Source organism: Prinia subflava, chromosome Z (genome assembly GCF_021018805.1).
Source record: "Prinia subflava isolate CZ2003 ecotype Zambia chromosome Z, Cam_Psub_1.2, whole genome shotgun sequence".
Lineage (NCBI taxonomy): Eukaryota > Metazoa > Chordata > Aves > Passeriformes > Cisticolidae > Prinia > Prinia subflava.
In genome coordinates, this window is record NC_086283.1 from 34,949,341 (window position 1) to 34,972,061 (window position 22,721).

At 38.3% G+C, this 22,721-nt stretch overlaps 1 long non-coding RNA gene across 1 annotated transcript; it reads right to left on the reverse strand.

Annotated features, from left to right (window-relative positions):
• Window positions 1–411: 411 nt before the first annotated feature.
• On the reverse strand, window positions 412–22,620 carry LOC134564308 (uncharacterized). Its single transcript, XR_010083512.1, has 2 exons — window positions 22,315–22,620; window positions 412–4,777 (listed from the first exon to the last, which is right to left on the reverse strand). It is a non-coding gene; the product is annotated as an uncharacterized LOC134564308 (long non-coding RNA).
• Between the last annotated feature and the right edge of the window lie 101 nt (window positions 22,621–22,721).

Below are 22,721 nucleotides of genomic sequence, written 5' to 3' on the forward strand. Positions count from 1 at the left end.
GGGAAGGGAAGGGAAGGGAAGGGAAGGGAAGGGAAGGGAAGGGAAGGGAAGGGAAGGGAAGGGAAGGGAAGGGAAGGGAAGGGAAGGGAAGGGAAGGGAAGGGAAGGGAAGGGAAGGGAAGGGAAGGGAAGGGAAGGGAATATATATAAATAAATAAAAAAGATAGTGTTTAGGGCTTATATTCCTTTTCAAAAAAGAAATTGTTCCTCTTGGGGTATAGGATTCAGTCCACAAAATATGATTTTGATGCTGTTTGACTCTTCAGTGTTACCAAAGTCATAGTATGTAGTCATGCAACTTCATTCTACCAGAGGAAGTGTTTAAAAAGATAATTAGTGGATTATGTGAATTACTTAAGACTGAATTACTTTATTTGCTACAGTAACAAATTAGAAACTTCAAAGACTATCATTTTTCAATTTACATAGTTTTCATTTATTTGCACACATTTTAGAAAAAGTGGCTTTCTTTGAGTTTAGCTGGCATTTGAATTGTGTGTGTCTTCCCAGCCACAATAATTTTAAAATCTATTGATAGTTTCAATCTCACTTGATAGATAGCACTTGAAAGTGATGATGGCTAAAGTTGATAGATGAATGGGGAAAGCAGAGTATGAGGCCTAACTGTGGAAGCAGACTACAGGGAACGTAGGTCATACAGGAGAAAAGACTTTTCACAACTAAATTAGATTTAGGGAAGTCACACTTTACAAGCCAGATCAACTCACCACAAGAAACAAGCTGTTAAAATACAACCTCTAGGTCTCAGAGAAGTGCTTGCAACTTTTCATTTGTTATGTAAAACTAATCGAAGACAGGGACATGAACCAAAAAGAGAAAAGAACCTTCAGGCTTACTAAAATTGTGTTCTCTGTTATGCAACAGGTGTCTTCAGAGAGGAGGAGAAAAGCAAAGCACTTCTTGAAAACATTTTCTACTTTCATTTCACAAACAATTGACAGCTTTTTACCAAATTTGGCACAATAATTAAAGTGTCTAGTCCCTGAAAGTACATTCTGATAACTTGATTCCTTAATTAAGGCATTATGAAATCAACTCTCTAATATTACACAATATAATTACTGGAGCATTAACTTAGATGCCTTATTCAAGGCTGTAGAACAGTTTCAATGGATCCATGTTTCATAAAATGGACTAACAGCTGTGAAAAATCCACCACTTGTGCAAAAGTGTTTTGTGCTGAGTCACTAGGTAAAGACCCTTATTGGTTTTTTTAAGTTGGAGAAAAGTCACATGCATTGCAGTTGGATACTATGGTATTAAAAATGGTCCATGGAATATAACAAAAAGAAGGGACTTCTAAAATTCATAATAGCAGGATTATTAGGCTGTCTAATTACATCAGCTTTTCATCACCTAAGCATACTTGATGCTATATGGTATCAGGAGAATCATCACATAAGCCCATATCTAGTGCTCTTTCTTACCCACTCTTCTTTGCAGCTGAGTTACATACAAACAAAGAAATTATATAACTGTTCTATACTTTAGTTGTGGCTTATATGACACAAATAACAAATTTGTCAGACTCTAACAAGAGCTGCTATGAGAAAGAAATGTACTACCTAATTCAAGCTCCTGGTTTATATTCCTGGACTATGAGTCTTTTTTTTGCTTATCATCCCTCATCTAGTCTTTGTAGGTTTCTTAGCTGTTTGACATCTATCCCATTATCTTCTGCTTTCTTAACTATTTCTTTTACCTTTGTCTCTCAAAAATGAAAGTCAAAGCATGTTTTGATTAGTGACAATCCTGAATTTAGTGGTTTTCATTAATTTTGCAGTGTTGGATTGTGTAAACAGGTCTTAATTTCATTTGTTGTGCCTTTAGTACAGCTTTCTTCTCCTCAACACTGCTCCTGAGACAGGCATGCTGGTTATCCCATGGTGCCACGCAGCTTCAGCGAGGGAGCAGGGTGTGCCCAGCAGCTCACCACACACCACATCTAAGAGATCTAAATCACCTTCCACAGAAGGTGAAAGAGTCATTATTGTATTAATTTTTAGAGAGTGGAATGCATGAAATAGCATTCATCCCAGAATTATTTACTTGTAACAATAAGTGCCATAATTTTAAAATTAATTTAATTTAAAGATTTTTGCCTCAATCAGGAATTAAAGTTTTAAATAAGTCAGCTGCCTACTCTTTGACAAGAAGACTTCCATACAGTTTGTAATATCACTCTAGATCCTAAAATCAGTGTGGAATAGCATAGGTTTCCTTAATTAAAAAAGGGGATCAATGGAATACCTCTCTTGGATGTAGCAGATGTGAAGTGTAACAAAGAATTATTAAGCCACATCCTAAGGGAGGCATGTTTTGGAGATTTTATTTACTAAATGCTTGCAAATATTTACTTAGCCAGGTGATAACTTTGGCTTTGGAAAGATTCATAACTTCACCAAATAAGATGAATTTTTGTGAAGATGGCAAGTGTTAACTCTCAGGAGTAAAGGGCTCAATCCATAAAATTCTGACTTTTCCTAACACTGAGGGTTCTCTGTACCTGAAAGAACAAAAAGATTGGTCCCTTCATAAAGTTTTTTTTCTAGGAGAACTGAAGAATACAAAACCCCCAAACGTTTGGCTAATAAGAGACAAGGTAACAAATTTGGGACTATATTCATGCTTTTTTATCAGAATTAAAGTGTCTTGTTACTCACAGTCTCAGTGCAGGACAAAACTGGAGAAAAAGTCACTTTTATGGTTTTCAGCTATAAATTTCTCTCCCAGGAAATTTAACTTTGCTTTTGATAAACTTGTGAATTACTTTAAAAATGTCTGTCTTACAGCTATGAATACTGAAGCCATTTAAGAGAGATAATTCAAGCTAACCTGAAAGGCAGTGGCAAACAAAAGGTTTCAAAGCATTGTGATCTTCAGATCCTTCCTAATTCACTAGATTAGGATACTGTCCAGATTTCTTCATCTGTTTCGGCATCAAGAATGATATTGTAAAATTTTTCACATGTGATCTAAATTAAACCAATGCCATACAGCTTCAAAGATGCACTCACAATGAAAAATGAACTTTTAAAGGTTATTTAAGGTGCGTATTCATTTTAGTGTTTGCTTTTTTTTTCACATAATTTTTTCTCCTCATTGACATCTCAGCCTAAAGCAAGTATTGTTTAGCTAAATCTGGGTCAAACTGTGGTCAATAATCTAATCTTTTTGAGAGAATAACAATAGCCTATTCACCAAGAAATAATTCCCCCTTGAGAATACAAATGCCAAGGTTGAAATCAACTCTGGTACCCCATACCAACGAAGTTACCTTCGTTTATTTAGAAGGCAAGGAATTTTTGTAATTTTTTTATTGGCATCTCTAACTTTACTTACAAGACCAAAATTTTAAATTTTTCTTTTATATTGCACTTTAAGACATTTTCCCAACATTTTTTTATACAGATTAGCATAAGGGAAGCTATAAGGCACATTCTACACTACTCTTCTACAGTCACATGTAAATAATCTGACTCATCTCCAATGTGTAGTTGGCAACATCACTCTGCATAACTTCATCTCTATCTATTTTTTCATATTGCCAGTGTCATAGGCACTGTCTGAAAAAATATGAAACATGATTTAGAGTGTCCTCTTAGACTAGACAGTATTTTCTCTTTCTTCTTTGGTTCAACAGCTAGACAGAAGTGATTTGTTTAGATGTATTGTTTCCTAGTGATTTTCATTTTCCTCCTGCTCCCCGCCCCCCATATAACTGAGAAATCCTTAAAATGAAACAAAAAGCTAGGAAAGTTTTAAATTCAGCTATTTAATTTCTACTGTGTGGCAGGGAAATCAAGCTCGTGTAGTAAACCTACATTTTATTAGTTATGCCATCCTAAGCAAGAATCTTCATCTGCTAGTCCAAAATCTTGCTCATGTGCCAGCTCAGTGGAACAAATATGGCTGGGAATTAACCATTTAAATAATTACTCTATATAATTTTGTTTTCCTGAGAACTGAGGGGATTCAGAGTTTTCCAACTTTCAGAAGGGTGTCCTAGCCTATGAAGTTCTACAGTCTGTGCTGATTTTAATCCCGGCAGGGCAATTAAATTCCAAATAACCACTCCCTTCCCCAGTCCATTTTGGTAAGGAAGGGACAATAAATGAAAAATTATGAGTTAAAATGAGTTGAAATAAAAAAAATACTAAAACCATAATAACAGCAGCAGTATTAATAACAAGAGAAAAAACAAAACAAAACAACAAAAACAAAAACACCCCACCAGAAGGTGATTTACCCACGAAAGGGTGTTCACCACTAGGAACAAAGGAAAAGAAAAAAAAAAGCTTCCCGAAGATGGTGCTCACGACACCAGGTATTTGGGAAGTAAAGGTAATGTGGTGATGAGATCTCCCGCGTGGAAAGCAGGGACAAACAAACCCTGGAAATGAGTTCATCCAAATAGGGATCGTGCAGCCACTGGCTGAGCTCAGCTCTCTGCAGCTGTTTGCGCTGCCACCTCCAAACCTCTGCAGCACGAAGTGCGAGTCCGTGTGTCTGTCTGTCCCTGCGTGTGAGCGTGTGTGTGAAACCCCTCTGCCCCCGGCCGCGCTGGCTCAGACGTGCCTCAGAGCTGTCCCTTTCAGCACCGTCGGTCTGCTGTCCTGCTCCGGAGGAAGGGCGGGACAGCGGGGAGATGATGGACAGCAGCAGGGACCAAGTGCACCACGGCTTTCAGGCAACAGTCCGCTCCGCTCCAGCAAGCCTGGTAAGAAGAACTTCTGGTTTCTGGTGCCCAGCTTGTCCTGCCGAAAGAGCGAAGGCGTTGGTGATATGGAATAAACACCGTGGTCACCCCACACGGCGCTAAAAACCTCCACCCCCACCTCTGCAACCAGGCCACCGCCACATTCTTTTCCTCTGGGAGAAAAATACTGAGTTTGTGCACCGTAAAGTGGATCTGGAGCAACTAAGGGAGTCTAAAATATGTGAGCACCAGTTATATGCTAGAATCTGCATTGGACAAGTTTTCTGATGCACCTGGCAAAGCGAGAGAGAGAAAGCAATTCAAAGTTTACTTACAGGGAAAAAAAAAAGAAAACTCATATCATTAATTCTTCTTGTGTGGATTAAGAGCAGTTTATGCTTTTATATATATCCAACCCAGAACCTTGATTACAATGGATTAGGGTACTGTGAAGTACAGTGATCTGTGAATAAATAATCTTCACTGCTTTTACATCCTCTCTCCAAAAGTGAGAGAAATCTGTTTCTGCCGCCTTCATTTAGGTGTGGTAAAACTTTTGAGGTTTTGTCCTTTGCAGTATAAAGATTCTTCAAACTTCCATTGCATTTACCAGCACACAAAAGGCTGAAATTGGAATTTTACTGAAAAAAAATCACATAAACATGATAAATGCTAACATTCTGTATGGTGTTTTAACAAAAACACACCCCTAATAATTTTTCTAGCACTTTTAATTCAGGCAGTCCAGATGCTAAAAATATTCTTTCAGGAAGACATATAAAAACTGCCAACTTTATAAAAAAGCTTTGAATTTGTTTGAAATGCAACATTGAGATCCATTGTCAGTCAGTTTTAGCTTTTTTTTTTTTTTAAATAATGACAAGTCAGGTGATGAAGGAAGAAGGCTTTATTTCAAATAAAAATGGATGAATGAATGTATATTACACACACCGTGAGTCACAGAAACTGTTGTGTTACAGTCAAATTTTGCCATCATGTCCACATGAATGTCAAGTCATTTAATCACTTTGACTTCTAGTGCTTTTACAAAAAGCAATTTTTTGTTCAGTAACAGGACTCATTTCTGTTTCGAGGGATGAACTGTGGGAGAGCAAAACCAAAAAAGGATCTGCAAGTGCAACTTGCAGCTCCTGGCTCTCAGATCCACTGTGTGTTGATTAATGTGCAAGCAGCATGGCAGCCTCTCCTTGCAGCACAGGAGTTAAACTTCAGCAGGAGCATGGTCTGGTGACAGGACAGGGAGACAGCAGAAATAAATGCTCATTGTATAAAAATTTGAGACTGGCCACTGACAAATGACAGCTAACTGTGTTTGCTCTAAGACCACGAAGCAGGTGAAACTGGAGGTGGAACAAAACAACTATACCTCCAATACAAGGAGAAACACGAAGCAAGCATTTAAGCCAAGATGCTTAAAATTTACCCATTATTGGTTGCCACATTTTATAATATAAATTTAATAATGTCAAGTAGTTCGGTAAACCAGCAAAATATTTTATCTCACTAAATCAAGAATGAAAGTGCTTGCGCTTTTTTTTTTTTTTTTTTTTTAGGACATAATATACCTTCTATTTTAAAACAGAGCTCACATACAAGAAAATGCCTCATATCTTTTTCGGAACCTTAATATTTTCATTAAAATGTTGGTTTGAAAAATATCTTTACTGTTGTACTGCTAAACCCAGGAAAATGAAGATGATCTTCACTTAACAGTATTTTCCACTGGGGACTCCACCGGCATTCAGTTGTCTCATTTAATTATCACTTTCCTGATTCAACCATTATTCATGAGCTTCCTTGTGTTCTTAAAAAGCTCTGAGCTATGCTTGCCAATGTTATGGCACATTATGAAGCACAGTTATGCAGCAAGAAGGAGGGGGTGATAATGCATTGGTCTATACTGCTGGCATATTTTCTGTTTGATCTCCTCAGCTGCCAGTGGAATGCAGAGCTCTTTATTCAAAATCTACTGCTGTTTCTTAAGCATTGTGCTGGTAGTACAATCCTTTGCATTGCTTCAGTAAAATAGAGCAATACTGAAGCTGTATGAATTGTTTGCATGGAGTTTACACTAGTTTCCATTTGACTGCAATTCTCTTTTGTAATAGTGGTGAAAGAAAAGCATGGAGAGAAAAGTTCCTAGCAGATGCAGGGAAAATACTCCTGGGTAGGTTGGAGATGAATTTTAATTGCCATCGATTCTACCCATATTGAAGCTGGAGAATACGTCATTTCAGATCTTCGTGCTCTCTCTCCCTAATTTTAATGTTTAGATTTTTAGCTGAATTATATGCTGCCAATTTACTAGTTTGGGAGTTTTACTAGAAAAAAATAGTCCAAGGTAGTTAGGCTAAAGGTAAAGACTGGAAGTCCAAACTTAAAACAGATGCTCTCCCAAATATGCCTCAAATCATGCTACAGCTTATTTAAAGGTGGACAAAGCAACTGAAATTATGTAATTTCTGTTCTAAATCACTGAATTTAGTTTCTCACAACAATGATGTTGAGGAAGTCAGCCATTAATGAAGTTAACAGCCAGTTTGCTAGTGTTATCTGTCCTTGAGTTCACCTAGGATATTATGTCAAACCCCATAACTTTTTAATAAAGATGAATTTTTATTTTTTTTTTATTATGCCTAAATAATAAATTGGGACATATCTAAATTTCAGAATACAGTTAAGGTGGAATATTTATTTACTGAGAGCAGAGAAACACTGCTATCACTTCTTAATTCCAGATATGGAAAGCAAAAAAACCAAAAACCCTACCACCACCACCACAACAAACAAACAAACAAAACAAAACCCAAAATAACAACAAAAGACCACAAGCAAACAACAACAACAAAACAACCACCACAAACTCAGCATGTTTCTTAGCATTCTTGCATAAAGTATGAGAGTAAAAGCTGATCCCCCCAAACTCATGCTAGGGTGAAAGGAAATACCTACTAACACTGTTTACACAGCCTGGCTGAAACATTTATTATTTCAAATCCCTCTCTGAAGCATGCAGAGCTTTAAATAAAGCTATAAGGCAGTTTGAAACAAAATGCTGTTCAAATAAATTCAGTACAGTTACTTCTATTTCAGCATCAAACAAGTTTCAATTCCATAGCAAATTATACTCTAACTGAATATTTACAAAAGTTCTGAAGTCTTCTCTTAGTCAAATCTTTCCATAATTTCAGTGGGATCAGTAATATTAGGTGAGTGGGAGGTTGCTTGAATAAACATTGTTTTCACATTCAAGACATTAACACTAGTATGAGCCACAAATGAATAAAACAGGCCAGCATCTATTCAGTATTGTGTCAATGTAACCAAGAACAGAACTCAGCTTTGCAGGCTTGGCTGGGGCTCCATCTGCTATGAGTAGACTGTGTATCAGAAGAGCTGCTGTAACCAGGATGTGCCAACAGAGACAGAGCTGGAGCTGCTGCACCACCTTTGCCCCAAAGACTCCTGGACTCACAGACAAAGCCACTTGCACAAAACCTGTGTTTCGCTGAGTGAGGATTTCAGGACTCACTTCATTGCTATGGACCATTTCCAGCTCTATAATCTGTTTTATAGAGCAAGATACTCAGCAAGTCACAATAAGAAAGAAAGACAGCAATGAAAAGGGTAAGTTTTAAAAATAAAGCCCCAGTAAGTTCACACAGCATGAGTTTAGTGGAGATATTAGCTTAGATTTCTAACAAGATAAGCAAAAAACTCTTGCTGCTGCTGCTTTAGAAAAGGACAAAGTTATATTATTCACTGCTGGCAAATTTCAAATTAGTCCTGCTTTGTCTAAAAATTATGCCTTAATTCAAACAAGTCCCTATGGAAACCCTATGGATTTCATTTAAGTATGTGTAATGATCCTTTCTTTCTGTACACTTTATAAATATGTTTTTCTGTAGATTTTTTTCATCACATCTACTGAATGCTGATTTCATTCGTTTGTTCCTAATTTTGCTTTATTTTTGGTGTCAACTAGTCAAATGTGGCTGGCTCAGTGCTTTTTTTATTAGTGTTTCTATTTTGGTAAATAGTTTCTGTTAATGTTTAATGTGGCTTTAGGATCTGTATTATATTTAAAAGTTGATCTTTAAGATCAGATTTTCCTTAAAAAAATATTTTAACAAGAAGAACAGCAAATCAAAAATTCCTTGGCATAAGTTTTTGTCTTCAGTGTTCCTTCCTTCTTATTTTTTTAATGCAGGATATGCAGTTCAATATAACCAATACACTGCATTGTTTAAATTCAGGTTTGATATGATAAATAAATCTTACCAAGTGCAACAAACCCCTAGATCTTCTGTTCTCTAATATTAATTTGATCACAATTACAAGGCAATATAAGGTATGAATGGTGCAGAAGAATTGTAGAAAAATTACACAAGCAACAGTTCCATAAGCTGCAAGTACCAAGTAAAAGAGACGTCCTATTTCCAAACTGCATGAAATATTCTTTGCTCTAGGCATTGTTTATCAGTTTATGTCTTGTACAGCTTTTTTTCCTAAGACACTTTTAATTATTAATTCTCAGTTTCACGTATTAATATTTGTTCTCTGGGACCTTAATTTAAAGGTCCATTAGAAGAAAATCTGGGATGACAATTGCCTAAATCTTCAAATCTCGCTAAGGTAACAAATATTCCACTTTTCTCCAGTATTGGTAATTCACAGTTTTTCTCTGCCAAGTATCAATACAGATTTACTACACATCACTTAATTGAGTGTTTAGCTTTGCCAGTGCCTACATGGCTTGACCATTTCAGTCTGTTACTTCCTCTCCTTTCCTCTCCTTTCCTCTCCTTTCCTCTCCTTTCCTCTCCTTTCCTCTCCTTTCCTCTCCTTTCCTCTCCTTTCCTCTCCTTTCCTCTCCTTTCCTCTCCTTTCCTCTCCTCTCCTCTCCTCTCCTCTCCTCTCCTCTCCTCTCCTCTCCTCTCCTCTCCTCTCCTCTCCTCTCCTCTCCTCTCCTCTCCTCTCCTCTCCTCTCCTCTCCTCTCCTCTCCTCTCCTCTCCTCTCCTCTCCTCTCCTCTCCTCTCCTCTCCTCTCCTCTCCTCTCCTCTCCTCTCCTCTCCTCTCCTCTCCTCTCCTCTCCTCTCCTCTCCTCTCCTCAAATCTCCTCTCCTCAAATCTCCTCTCCTCAAATCTCCTCTCCTCTCCTCGAATCTCCTCTCCTCTCCTCTCCTCGAATCTCCTCGAATCTCCTCTCCTTGAATCTCCTCTCCTCTCCTCTCCTCTCCTCGAATCTCCTCGAATCTCCTCGAATCTCCTCGAATCTCCTCGAATCTCCTCGAATCTCCTCTCCTCTCCTTGAATCTCCTCGAATCTCCTCTCCTCGAATCTCCTCAAATCTCCTCTCCTCGAATCTCCTCTAGTTCTTCCAAAGAACCACCACTGAAATATGCAGGTATTTCTCAGCGACATCACAATCTGACTCCACAAGCAGAGCATACTAACTCAAAATTATATTTCCATAGCATATATAGAGAAAATTACACTTCCTTAAATACACAATTTCATAGTATTTACTATATATTTAGGAAACTGTATTTTTCATATCGTATAGAATGAGATAGCTGGTGGAAATGTTTAACCAAAATAATACACTTTACAGTGTAAAGAACTGGGAAAGTGGGAGGGGAAGCAAAAGTGGTGTTAATATAATTTAGCTACAGGCATAGAAAGTTTGAAAATTCAGAAAATTCAGTTTTCACAAGAAACAAAAATTTTTATGGTCCTCATTGACAGAGAAATTAATTTGAAGCTCAAGAACAGTCCATAGTCTTCATCTTCCACTTATTTATGCTTATCATATAAAGTCTAGCTGTGTAAAAAGAACACACACATCATTCCACAGGTTTAAGCTGTCTCCTCAGTATCTGGGACCAACTAAAAATATAGGGAAAGAATCATTGAATCAAATTATAAATTCTACATGAAACCAGTAGAAGGTCCTCTGTTTGTGATACCTTTGCCATTAAGGAAATGCAACAGCTGGCTAAGTTGGAGTTCCCTACTCATCAGTGGTTTCACATCCAGCTCTGTTTTAGGTTGCAGTTCATCACATGAAGCCATTCTTCTGGCAGAACCAGAAGGAATTTCCTAGATATAAAGACATTATTGACTATTAATTTAACTGATGCCTTTTGGTCTGAGTTTAGCATCAGTAAGAACCCAGCCATACACTGCACACAAACCAGTGTTCACTTTCAGAACACTGTGGCAGAACTGTCCGTAAGGAACAATTTTCTCCACTGCTTCCAGATAGGACTGGGCTTTGACTTGTTTTGGCCAGCTCATTCCTTCCTAGCCAGGCTGGAGGTCATAAAAGGATGTAGGACAGCGAGAGCTGAACATCACATTATCTGCTGCCAGCACTTAGGTACTCATCTGGTGGTTTACATAAATTATGTAGGAAGCTGAAGGGAAGTAAAGCTGATCCTTGTGCAGGGTAAGTTTATAAGTCAGGCATCAACTAACAGAGATGAAGTTTCACAGGCAAGACAAAGGCATAAATGGTTAGCTCTAAAATGCTGTAGAAAAACCTAATAGATTGAGAAGAAATTTAGTGGAGCAAGAGGGTAATTTCCATGGACAAAACAGTATTTATCAATGTTGCCTTCTTATCTTGCTCTGAAACAAAATAGTTGAAGACTGAAACTGAAATCTGGTCCTTGGCTTTCTCTGCATCAGTATATTTGGGAATGAAAGGTTTGATTCGACAGAGAAACTTTCCAAATGTGACATACAATCTGGCTGGCCAGGGGGATGTGCACAGAGGAGTGACTTGATTTGTTTCTTTGGTGTTTGATTCTCTATACTTGGAAAAGTGGCTGCTTTTTTAAAGATGTCTGTTTCAATAGCATAGTTCATAACACCAAGGAAGCAATGAAAATGGGTTTTTAATTTTTGAATTTTGGTGTGTATTTTTGTTTGGTTGTTTTTTGTTTTGGTGTGGATTTTTTATTTGTTTGTTTGCTTGTTTGTTCTGAATGAAAGAAAAAGAAACATAAACCCACTATGACTTCAAGAGCTCAAGGAACAACCTGACATGATTGTCATTTTAATAATGTTTCCACAGTTGTAATTTGAATATGCTTTTCATGATTCTTTTGAAACTTTCTGTAATTTTGAAGATATTTAGAAGTGCTTGATATTATTTTCTTTTATTTCCTGTTAGTGGACTCTCTTAGTATCTTCCCAATCTAAATAAACATTGAAAATGACTGTCTAAAAATGTCTGTAATGCATGACAATTACATAACTGATTTTGACAATACACTAGTAAAGTTTTATAATATAACAATTTTTCTCCCAAAGATAAAGCTTTTCAAAATTATTTTGACATATACAAAGCCATACATGCATAGTATTTGTGCATTCTATTAAGCCTTTAGAAGTACCAGAATTATAATATTCTATCATATAGTGATCTAAGACAATACTTATTCTCCATAAATGGCAAACACTGTACTTTTTATTTGCAAATAAAAATTTCAACAGCTTATAGACTTCTTCAAGAGATGAAAGAAAAAGCTTTAAGATCTTTTCCCAAATGTAGCACTTACCAGCCTTCAAAAAATTAATGCTTTTGCAGATTCCAAGCACTTTCAGTCTGGTCAGACTACTGTATTGCATAGAGTAGAAAGACCTTGTGTACCATGTGCAAGTTCTTCTAAAACCCAAAGGATTTACAAGAAGAATTATATAGCCTCCCACCCCCTCAATATTCCTTCCCTCTGGTCTTATCACAGTAATATGTGCAGTGTCCTGGGCAGAGTTACAAAAAAAATGTTATACAAAACATGATGTAATGCAGTACCAAGTAAGGCACCAAGGTATCATACAGTGCTTTTAAGCATATTTCTTAATTTCATTTAGTTTTCATTCCTGTTCCTGTGTCCATTAGTACTTATCTTCCTCTTTATTTTTGTTGATCTGTAAATTCACCCTGTTGTTCTTGTAAATAAGTGATTAAAAAAAAATGCTGAAATACTATGCAATAATAGATAGCAGTATGCTTCTCTGTCCACATAGCATGAATTCTTATTTGTGTAGCTAAAATAGCTGCATTTACGAATCGGTAGACATTTGGAAAGATAACAGGAGAATAAACATTACATTAATTTCAATTTGTTGTGGTTAACAAGGCAATTATTCTTGTATTTTTCTGTTTCCCTATGTAATTCTAATCTTTGCTTATAATCCCCAATTTATGAATACAGGCATTTTAACCTGTCCTTTATTTCTCATTTTTACTGTATTGAAAATTATGTCCCTGTTGTTACATGAACATTTTCCAAATGTTTCTACATCCTTCTGTTAATTGAATTTACTGTCATGCTTCCATACTCCTTAATCACCTAATACCTCTTTGTACCGTTGTTCCTTGCCCACCTGCTAAGAAAGTTAATGTGTTCTGACACATCAGCTATCTCCCTGCAATGAAGTGGCAACCTAGGATGAGCCTGGGGGACCCAGGATCTTTTTGTCACTGGCATCAAAAGCAAAGAGCGAGACATTTGCTGGTTTTTCACAGTGTCCTATTAGCAGCAGCAGTCTTGAAGTTGTTAATTTCATCTGAGAATTTTGCACTAACTGTAGGTGTTTGGAGATTTACTCTTCATTTGTACACATGTCCCACTATAAGTAGCGTTCCTTCAGAAATGCCTCATTTTTTTCATGTCATGTGAATGTTTTCTTTCTTGACGAAGAGAGCATGCATCTCAAGACCAGCCACATTTTACATAGGAAAGTTCTGAGTAAGGGAGAAAGTGTTATAATGAATAGGCAAAAGTTATTAGAATAAACTATGTATTTTTAGTGTTATAGTGTATAATATTCCTTATTACATGTTTAGTGTGTGTTATGTATAGCCTTTTGCAGTGTAGTTCTAGCCCAGTTAAGTGTTTTTTGCCAGGTGCCTCTGCTCTATTGCTACATTTTGCATGGCAGGTATTATGCAAAATATTGCATAGCAGCCACCTCACAATAGCATGAAGTGCAGAACAGGCTGCTAAACATGCCCATGCAGCAGAATAAACTTCTTGCACAGAATAAGCTTTCTACTATCACAGCTTGACTGCTGCCAGTACCCAAAATACTTCATTTAAAACTGGCTTGCATCTTTATGTTACACTGTGTCCTAGTGGGCTTTTACATTTTCCTGTTCCTGGGATTTAAACCAAAGATTCCAGTGGAGAACAGCTGCAGCTCTCCAGATCAGATGCAAGTGGCCATCCTGGAGAACTGAGATGTAAAGGAATATTAGCTCCTTGGTCTTGCTTATTTGTGTCCAAGCAGTGCATTTATCAACCCGTAAGCCAGCTATGGCTGGAGGTACCAACATCTTTAATATTTGAAACATCTTTAATAGTTGAATTATTTAAGTATTTTCTACTTTTATGCTGTTGCGACACACCGTAGCAATAGTATGGAGTGGTCTATGTGCCAAGAACTCAATTTATACCAGCATTTATTAGTTTAAAATATATCTTGTGAGAACTCATCCGTGTGCATCTGTTCCCAAGTATGAGTGGTTGAGAATTTTTGTTTTCTCTTGGTCTCAGTCACATCATATCTTAAAACAATAGGCATCACAAAAATAATTTTGGAAATAAGACATAAAATGTTTATTAGCTAATTATGTCTCCCATACAGATATTTATATATTAAATGTATCTTACCATAAATGTATAAAACAAAAGGAACATTCAAAACAATGCCATTTTCTGTAGTAGGTCAGACAACACAAGAAGATCTTCTTCATATCACAACTGTAGCTAAATAAGCATTCTGACACAGATTCTAATTCAGAAAAAGCACATAACCACATGTTTAATCCTAAGCATTTGCATTACTACTTTCTCAGATCAAGACTTGCTAAATCTGCCTTCCTTATATAAATAGGGATAGAACTGGGGCCATTTTTTCCCTCTTAGGATTGGCCTATGAACTGGATGGAAAAATTAACTGCATAAATTAAAGTGATGCTAATAGCTTTATAAGAGAAAAGGCTCTTTTACAGGAAAAGGGAGCATTGACAGTAATTTCTGCTTTTGGAGATTGTTTTGGTTATCTGAGGTAACTATCTTGTTTGCTTTTCAATGGCCTGTAAATGTATCACGCCAAAAATAGGGGTAAGCAATATATAAGCTCTTTTATTCGCTTCAAAAATACACTTTAAAAATGAAATATTTCTGGCCTGATTGTTTGTGTTTAAGCATATTTTTTCAACTATTTGAAAATAAATATATTTTAGGTTATCAATTTTAAAGCTAGCTATGCATTCTTTTTTTTTTCCCCTATAAAAATAGGAGGTAACTGATGTATACACTTCTCAAAGTATTTGGAGTATCTATAATGCAAATAGGTAGCAGTTATTCCCTGTGGTTTTTATATTTATGTGGTGTAGCTATGCTTTACAAACATAGGAAGGGTAAAAAAGAAAAACTGTATCTAACTCAGGAATACTGACATGGAATAGATCCATATTTTGTGACAGAAAAGATTCTTTCTTTTCTACCAAGTCATTCTATAGGAGGGAGGAAGGGCGGAAGGGCGGAAGGGCGGAAGGGCGGAAGGGCGGAAGGAAGGGCGGAAGGAAGGAAGGGCGGAAGGAAGGAAGGGCGGAAGGAAGGAAGGGCGGAAGGAAGGGCGGAAGGAAGGGCGGAAGGAAGGAAGGAAGGAAGGAAGGGCGGAAGGAAGGAAGGAAGGAAGGGCGGAAGGAAGGGCGGAAGGAAGGAAGGGCGGAAGGAAGGGCGGAAGGAAGGAAGGGCGGAAGGAAGGAAGGAAGGAAGGAAGGGCGGAAGGAAGGAAGGGCGGAAGGAAGGAAGGGCGGAAGGAAGGAAGGAAGGAAGAAAGGGCGGAAGGAAGGGCGGAAGGAAGGGCGGAAGGAAGGAAGGAAGGAAGGAAGGAAGGAAGGAAGGAAGGAAGGAAGGAAGGAAGGAAGGAAGGAAGGAAGGAAGAAGGAAGGAAGGAAGGAAGGAAGGAAGGAAGGAAGGAAGGAAGGAAGGAAGGAAGGAAGGAAGGAAGGAAGGAAGGAAGGAAGGAAGGAAGGAAGGAAGGGCGGAAGGAAGGGCGGAAGGAAGGAAGGGCGGAAGGAAGGGCGGAAGGAAGGAAGGGCGGAAGGAAGGAAGGAAGGAAGGGCGGAAGGAAGGAAGGGCGGAAGGAAGGAAGGGCGGAAGGAAGGAAGGAAGGAAGGAAGGGCGGAAGGAAGGGCGGAAGGAAGGGCGGAAGGAAGGGCGGAAGGAAGGGCGGAAGGAAGGGCGGAAGGAAGGAAGGAAGGAAGGAAGGAAGGAAGGAAGGAAGGAAGGAAGGAAGGAAGGAAGGAAGGAAGGAAGGAAGGAAGGAAGGAAGAAGGAAGGAAGGAAGGAAGGAAGGAAGGAAGGAAGGAAGGAAGGAAGGAAGGAAGGAAGGAAGGAAGGAAGGAAGGAAGGAAGGAAGGAAGGAAGGAAGGAAGGAAGGAAGGAAGGAAGGAAGGAAGGAAGGAAGGAAGGAAGGAAGGAAGGAAGGAAGGAAGGGAGGAAGGAAGGGCGGAAGGAAGGAAGGAAGGAAGGGCGGAAGGAAGGAAGGGCGGAAGGAAGGAAGGGCGGAAGGGCGGAAGGAAGGGCGGAAGGAAGGGCGGAAGAAGGGCGGAAGGAAGGAAGGGCGGAAGGAAGGAAGGGCGGAAGGAAGGAAGGGCGGAAGGAAGGGCGGAAGGAAGGGCGGAAGGAAGGAAGGGCGGAAGGAAGGAAGGAAGGAAGGAAGGAAGGAAGGAAGGAAGGAAGGAAGGAAGGAAGGAAGGAAGGGCGGAAGGAAGGGCGGAAGGAAGGAAGGGCGGAAGGAAGGAAGGAAGGAAGGAAGGAAGGAAGGAAGGAAGGAAGGAAGGAAGGAAGGAAGGAAGGAAGGAAGGGCGGAAGGAAGGAAGGGCGGAAGGAAGGAAGGGCGGAAGGGCGGAAGGGCGGAAGGAAGGAAGGAAGGAAGGAAGGAAGGAAGGAAGGAAGGAAGGAAGGAAGGAAGGAAGGAAGGAAGGAAGGAAGGAAGGAAGGAAGGAAGGAAGGAAGGAAGGAAGGAAGGAAGGAAGGAAGGAAGGAAGGAAGGGCGGAAGGAAGGAAGGAAGGAAGGGCGGAAGGAAGGAAGGAAGGAAGGAAGGGCGGAAGGAAGGAAGGAAGGGCGGAAGGAAGGGCGGAAGGAAGGGCGGAAGGGCGGAAGGGCGGAAGGAAGGAAGGAAGGAAGGAAGGAAGGAAGGAAGGAAGGAAGGAAGGAAGGAAGGAAGGAAGGAAGGAAGGAAGGAAGGAAGGAAGGGACACTTTTGAAGAGAAGCATTTAAGCGTCCTTGACTTCAGCTATTGCTATGAGCTACAGCTAAAGCTGTGATGTGTAGCAGTGGACTTGATGTGAACGCAAGAAAAGTCTAAAACGGAATACCAGATATGAATGCCCCAAAAGCTGAAGAAGGGCAATATTTTGAAACTTAAATATTTCTCAGTTGAATGAAAATTTGATAGAAATACATATTTTTCTGTTCAAAACCAGGGAATACAGCCATTTAAAAAATGCTTTGTCCAAATTAGCCTTTTACCACCAGCCAGCCTTGGTCTGCTGGTACTACTAACTTATTGTGACATAATAATAAATAACTGAATGATGAGAAGAAGGTTATGGATTACTCAGTCAAAATGCTTCATAATTCTTAGAAAGTGAAAAAGGTTGGACCTCTAAATTTTTTTGTTTCATTTTCCTCTTATCCATTATATCCAAGATTCCAGTTCCAGTGATATTCTGTTTTGAAATGAATACACAATATTTCTGTTTGTCTTTATTTTATCTGTTTTAGAAGAGAATTACTAATATGCATATGCTTTTATATGTTACTCATAGCAAATATCAGTTTTAAAACTATGTAAGCAGCTGTGATATACTAAATAGTATGATTTTCTAAACAGATACTAGCTTAGAAATAATAGTGATCTATTTTGCATACAATGAAAAATATTTAGAATAAAGGTTTTGAACTTCCTTGATTTTAAAATGTAAAATTGTAGTGCATAGATAAAAATAGGAATACTAAGATTCCACCAGAAAATTAATTAATTTCCTGATGAATAAAATGACTGTATTCTGGTTGTGTATTTTTCCAGTGAAACAGTACTAAAAATTTGAAAAATCAAATTTGGCCTATTTCCATGAGGCCAATCAATAGTTAGCTGGAGGGTCAGTATCCATTTAAAGGGAAAAAAAATCTTTGCTTGTAATACATCCTTACATTTAAACTTTAAACTACTTCATGAGAGCAATATACATTTGAAGATACTCAGAGTCTCATTCCCAGGCAAGTGTCTAATGCTTTAGAGGCTGCCAGGAGGATTTGAAACACTGGCAGGTCTTCTGCCTCACGCTTCTTTCCTACAGCACTTTATTTTGCCCATGTATTCCTTGCAACTGTTATCTTTCTACCTCTTTCATTGAAGCCCATTCTTGGTCTTGGATTGCCTCAAAACAACTGAGGAACCCTTGGACCTTCCAAGGATGGAGAACCTGCACACAAATCCCTGAAGGTCACTGCCTCTTGGCAGGCTTTTTGCTGCAGGAAGAGAGTCTTTCACTGCTGCCTCCTCTCTCATCAATATTCGAATATGATGCAGTTTCTCCAAAGCAAACTCCAGGTTACTTGGGCATAAGTACTACTCTCAAATTTAGCTCCTTCCATGGCTGGGTTTTAGAATCCAAAATATAATTTCAAAGTTTTGGTGTTCTAGGTTTAATGCGGCAATTATATCCTTAAAAGACAGGTTTTTTCAGATGCTGAACATTTTGTTGGGGGCAGGGCGGGGTAAGGTGGTGATGGTATTTAGTGTCTCAGGTAGTATCCATTCCTGTTCCAAGTTTAATTGGGACATTTTATAACATGATTCAGTGATTGACACTGCATGTAAAGCAGGGGAAGTCACAATACAATTTCTGCCATTAAGGCAGGGAAAAACACACAGACTGAAATAGATGTCATGAACTATTTACAGGAGCTGAGATTTCTTATTTGTGTCTAGGGATAGCTTTTTATTTCACAAGACAGAGGAAAAAGTCAAGCATGGTTTTTCATTTTAGCTCTTCAAGTTTATGGTTATTTTGTCATATATAATACATTACACTCTTAGCTTCTAAAATTAAATTGGCATAATTAAAGATTTTTCAATTGCTAAATGTTGTTTCTTATGGTCTCAGGATTTTCTAGGGCTGATTTTAGAATAGTTTTAATAGTTTGGAAGAAAATAAAGAATTTTGAATTGAATAATATTCTGTGGAAACAGTTTGAAATTGCATAATGGTTATAAGTCTTTAGAGGAGACAGACAGTATAGTGCATGTGCATGTTTTCAGATTGCAGGCAGCATGAGATAGGAGGAATTTCAGAAAGTTAATGTAAAATGAAGAACACATGAGAGAAGCTCATATTCCTGAGTCTGTCAATAACTTTGTGCAAAAGTCATAAAATTAAAAAATAGAAAATCTTTCTTATTACTTACACGAAGTTAGGAATGTGCAATGAAGCTAGAGACAAATGAGATGAAGAAACTTGTGACTAATGCTACTCGTATTGAATCTAAAAAGTAAATTTTGACTATAGGGTGCATCTGGCTTCCTTTCATGCTAACAGAAAATAGTCATTGATATCCAGGGGAATGAAATGGGACCTGCCTGATACAGTTTGTTTTGATTATTCATTCAGTACTTTTTAATGAAGCAACTAAATTAGGCAAAACTTGCTACAGCTCTGATAAACATATTACAAATTACTAAAATGATAGAAGTATGTGGCCTTAAATGCTGTCTCATAGATTGTGATCCAAAGAGCCTTGGAAAAGTGGTAATGTTAATGAATATTCCGAAAAGCAATTTCTCACTGTTATTTTGCAGCAAAAATATAATAGCTATAATATAGTTCTTTAACCATAAAATATTTGTTTACATTTTAAAGCAAAATAAATTATTTGTTGTATTTTAACACTATTTGTCTGATGTTTTCGAAACTTCTTCTCTGAAGCTCTCACCTCAAATGAGAAAAACCTGAAAAGGCTCTGTTTGAAACCTAGCATAATTAACATATTTCAAGAATAGTGGGCTAAATTGTTCTAATCAGTTTATTTAACTATTGAAGATATGTGTTCAGTTTTAAACATTCTATAAATTTTTGTATGACTTCAGATCATGTGGCTTTCTTGTGTGTTGTTTACCTGGTCCAACGTATAACAGTTTAAACAGCCCTGTTTTATTTTTAAATAAAGTATTTATAACTTCTCTGACTCTCACTGAAATTCACACATTTATAACATGTCTAATTCCTTCACCACCATTCTAGCATGTAGCAAACAATATTTCATCCTAAATATTAAAAAACCCTCCTAAATTTAACAACTTGCTCTAGCTAGTGAAGAAGTTATCTCAGACATAATTGTACATATACTATATTGAAACAAGAAAGATGAATAAAGTAAAAGTCTACCATGGCTCGTGAAAGTGGATAAATAAAAATTGCCACTCCATATGGTAGTGAGAAATGCAAATGAATTCCAGGGGCCAAATGATGTGGTTTTTGTAGAAAAAAAAAACAAACAAACAAAAAAAAAAAAAAAAAAAAAAAAAAAAAAAAAAAAAAAAAAAACACAAAAAAAAAAAAAACAAAAAAAAAAAAACCACCACACCCAAACAAACAAACAAACAAACAAAAAATAACAAAACAAAACAAAACAAAAAAACACAACCCCCCCCAAAACACAACAAAAAACCCCCCAAAACACAACAAAAAAAACCACCATGCTTTTTATCACTATTATGCAAGGAAAGAATACTGAGGTTTTTTTCTCCATTGTCAAAAGCACCATATAAATCCCATGTCCCTCATAAAGATGACCCAGAACCTACTGTAATAGTGTAAGGTATTTTGAATGCACAGCGTAGCAAGTAGATAGTTTGTTATTTACCTAATAAAGTTTTGATTGGTGTTAAGCTGCAGCTTGAAAACAATTAAATCTAAAAATCATATTGGCATAACCAAGGACAAGATGTCTTGGCAATATGAAAAGAGAGTGCGTGCCTCCTCTTGAAATTCACTTGTCTTTTGCTCCTGCTGCTAGGTGAACATCCAGTAGGGAAAAAAAAATGTTCTGGTTCCAATACAACAAGTAGATGGGATCTCTGCTCTCTCTTCTAATTGCTTTTGTAAGAGCCATGAGCATTATTCACTAAATTCCATATTAGATACCAGGTAAATTATACCTATTATGAGATAAGACTTCCTAACATGTTTTGCAAAGTGATGTGTAAGAGCTGTTTTATTGCAGTTACCTCAGAAACTTCTGAACATGAGGAACAGATTGAAGAGATGGTTTGTGGGAAAATCCATAGAAGACAATCCTGGAGGCAAGCCTAACTGCTGCAAAAATCCCAATTAAAATGAAAACATGCTGCTGTAAATTCCAGGTCTTGTGAAGTGAAAAGATGGAGAGCACAAAATAGTTAATGAAAGGTGCACTGATACAAGTAGACTGAAAGCCAAGTAACTGGTAAAAGTTTCTGGATGAGATCCCACGTGAGTATTAACAACTTTGCATGCAGTATATAAATAGCATAAATATAATGGCCAAGAATAAAAATCCCATCTAGTATCTTAAGGAATTGGTGGGTTTTGGGGTGTTTTTTGTTTGTTTGTATTTTGTTTGTTTTTTTTTTAACTAACCCTGTCTTCACTACAGTGGATGGAGTTAAAATTCACCATGGTCTAGTAAATCTAGATATATTCAATACTGGCAGAGTTGATTCTTTCATGTCTTTGTCCATTGCAATTCAAACAGGTGTTTTAAAAGACCACATGAACTCACCACAAGAACTGCTTTCTCCAAACACTGTAACCTTGTTCCCCAAGAACACAGCTTTGCCAGTTTGCATGAACAGTGGGCACTTCACTTTGCATCTTTCCTACAGTAAATCTTAAGACAGCAAAAAAATCATACATCTGATCTCTTGCAAAACAGACCTAATAGAACTTAGTCTGTTAATTCATGCAGTGACAAATAAATCTATATTGGTACGTTCACATCTAATTTAATAGTATCAAATATATATCCGATTTTTATTTATGAGGTCGATACAGTAACTTTGTATGGATACATTTTATTTAAATCAGATGCTTTATTTTTCATTTTAGGCTTTGCGCTAGAAACTGTAAACTTTGATAAGAGGGACTTGGTTTTAAGATGTCTTATTGAGATCCCGTCGTAGTCCATGATCTATCACACAGGAAAACAAAATAAACAAAACAGTAATTGCAAAGATTCCGTAGCCTTTTTGTTGGGGTGGGTGGTTTTGTTGCCTTTTTTATTTCGTCTTTTTGGAGGCGGGTTGTTTGTTTGGGGTTTTGTTTTTTTCGGCGACAAACATTAGTTTGTCCATCAATTAATCAGAGGGAGAGCTGTGAGTCGTGAAAATCCTGCTGGCTGCAGAACACACCGGTTTCTGCAGAACCTTGTGCTAGTCTTACACCGGAAAACAAATTGCTTTCGACGTCCAGATTCACTCTTTAATGAGCAAATGACTCACCACCAAACTTTCCCATTCCCGCTGGAAAACGCCGTTTCCCGACGACGGTCACACCGCGTGACCGAGCGCTCTCGCCTTTCTCCCCGGAGACATCGCGTCCTCACTAACAACGCCACACGGGCTGGGTGACTCTCTGCGCCCGCTGCCTTCCTCCACCGGCTCCAGGGCTCCACACGCCTGTCTCATCTCTGCACCAGCACGCCCAGCCCCGCCGGCCGGGCAGGACGCGGCGGCGCTCCCGGGCCGAGCACACGGCGCGGAGCCGGGCCGGGCCGGGCGGTGCCGGGCGGCACACGGGGCCACCCGCGGCGGCGGAGCCGGGCGGGCCGCGGCGATTGGCGGCGGCGCTGACAGCGGGCGGGGCCGCGGCGGCGGCACCGCCCAGCCCCCGCTATAAGCCTCTTTGC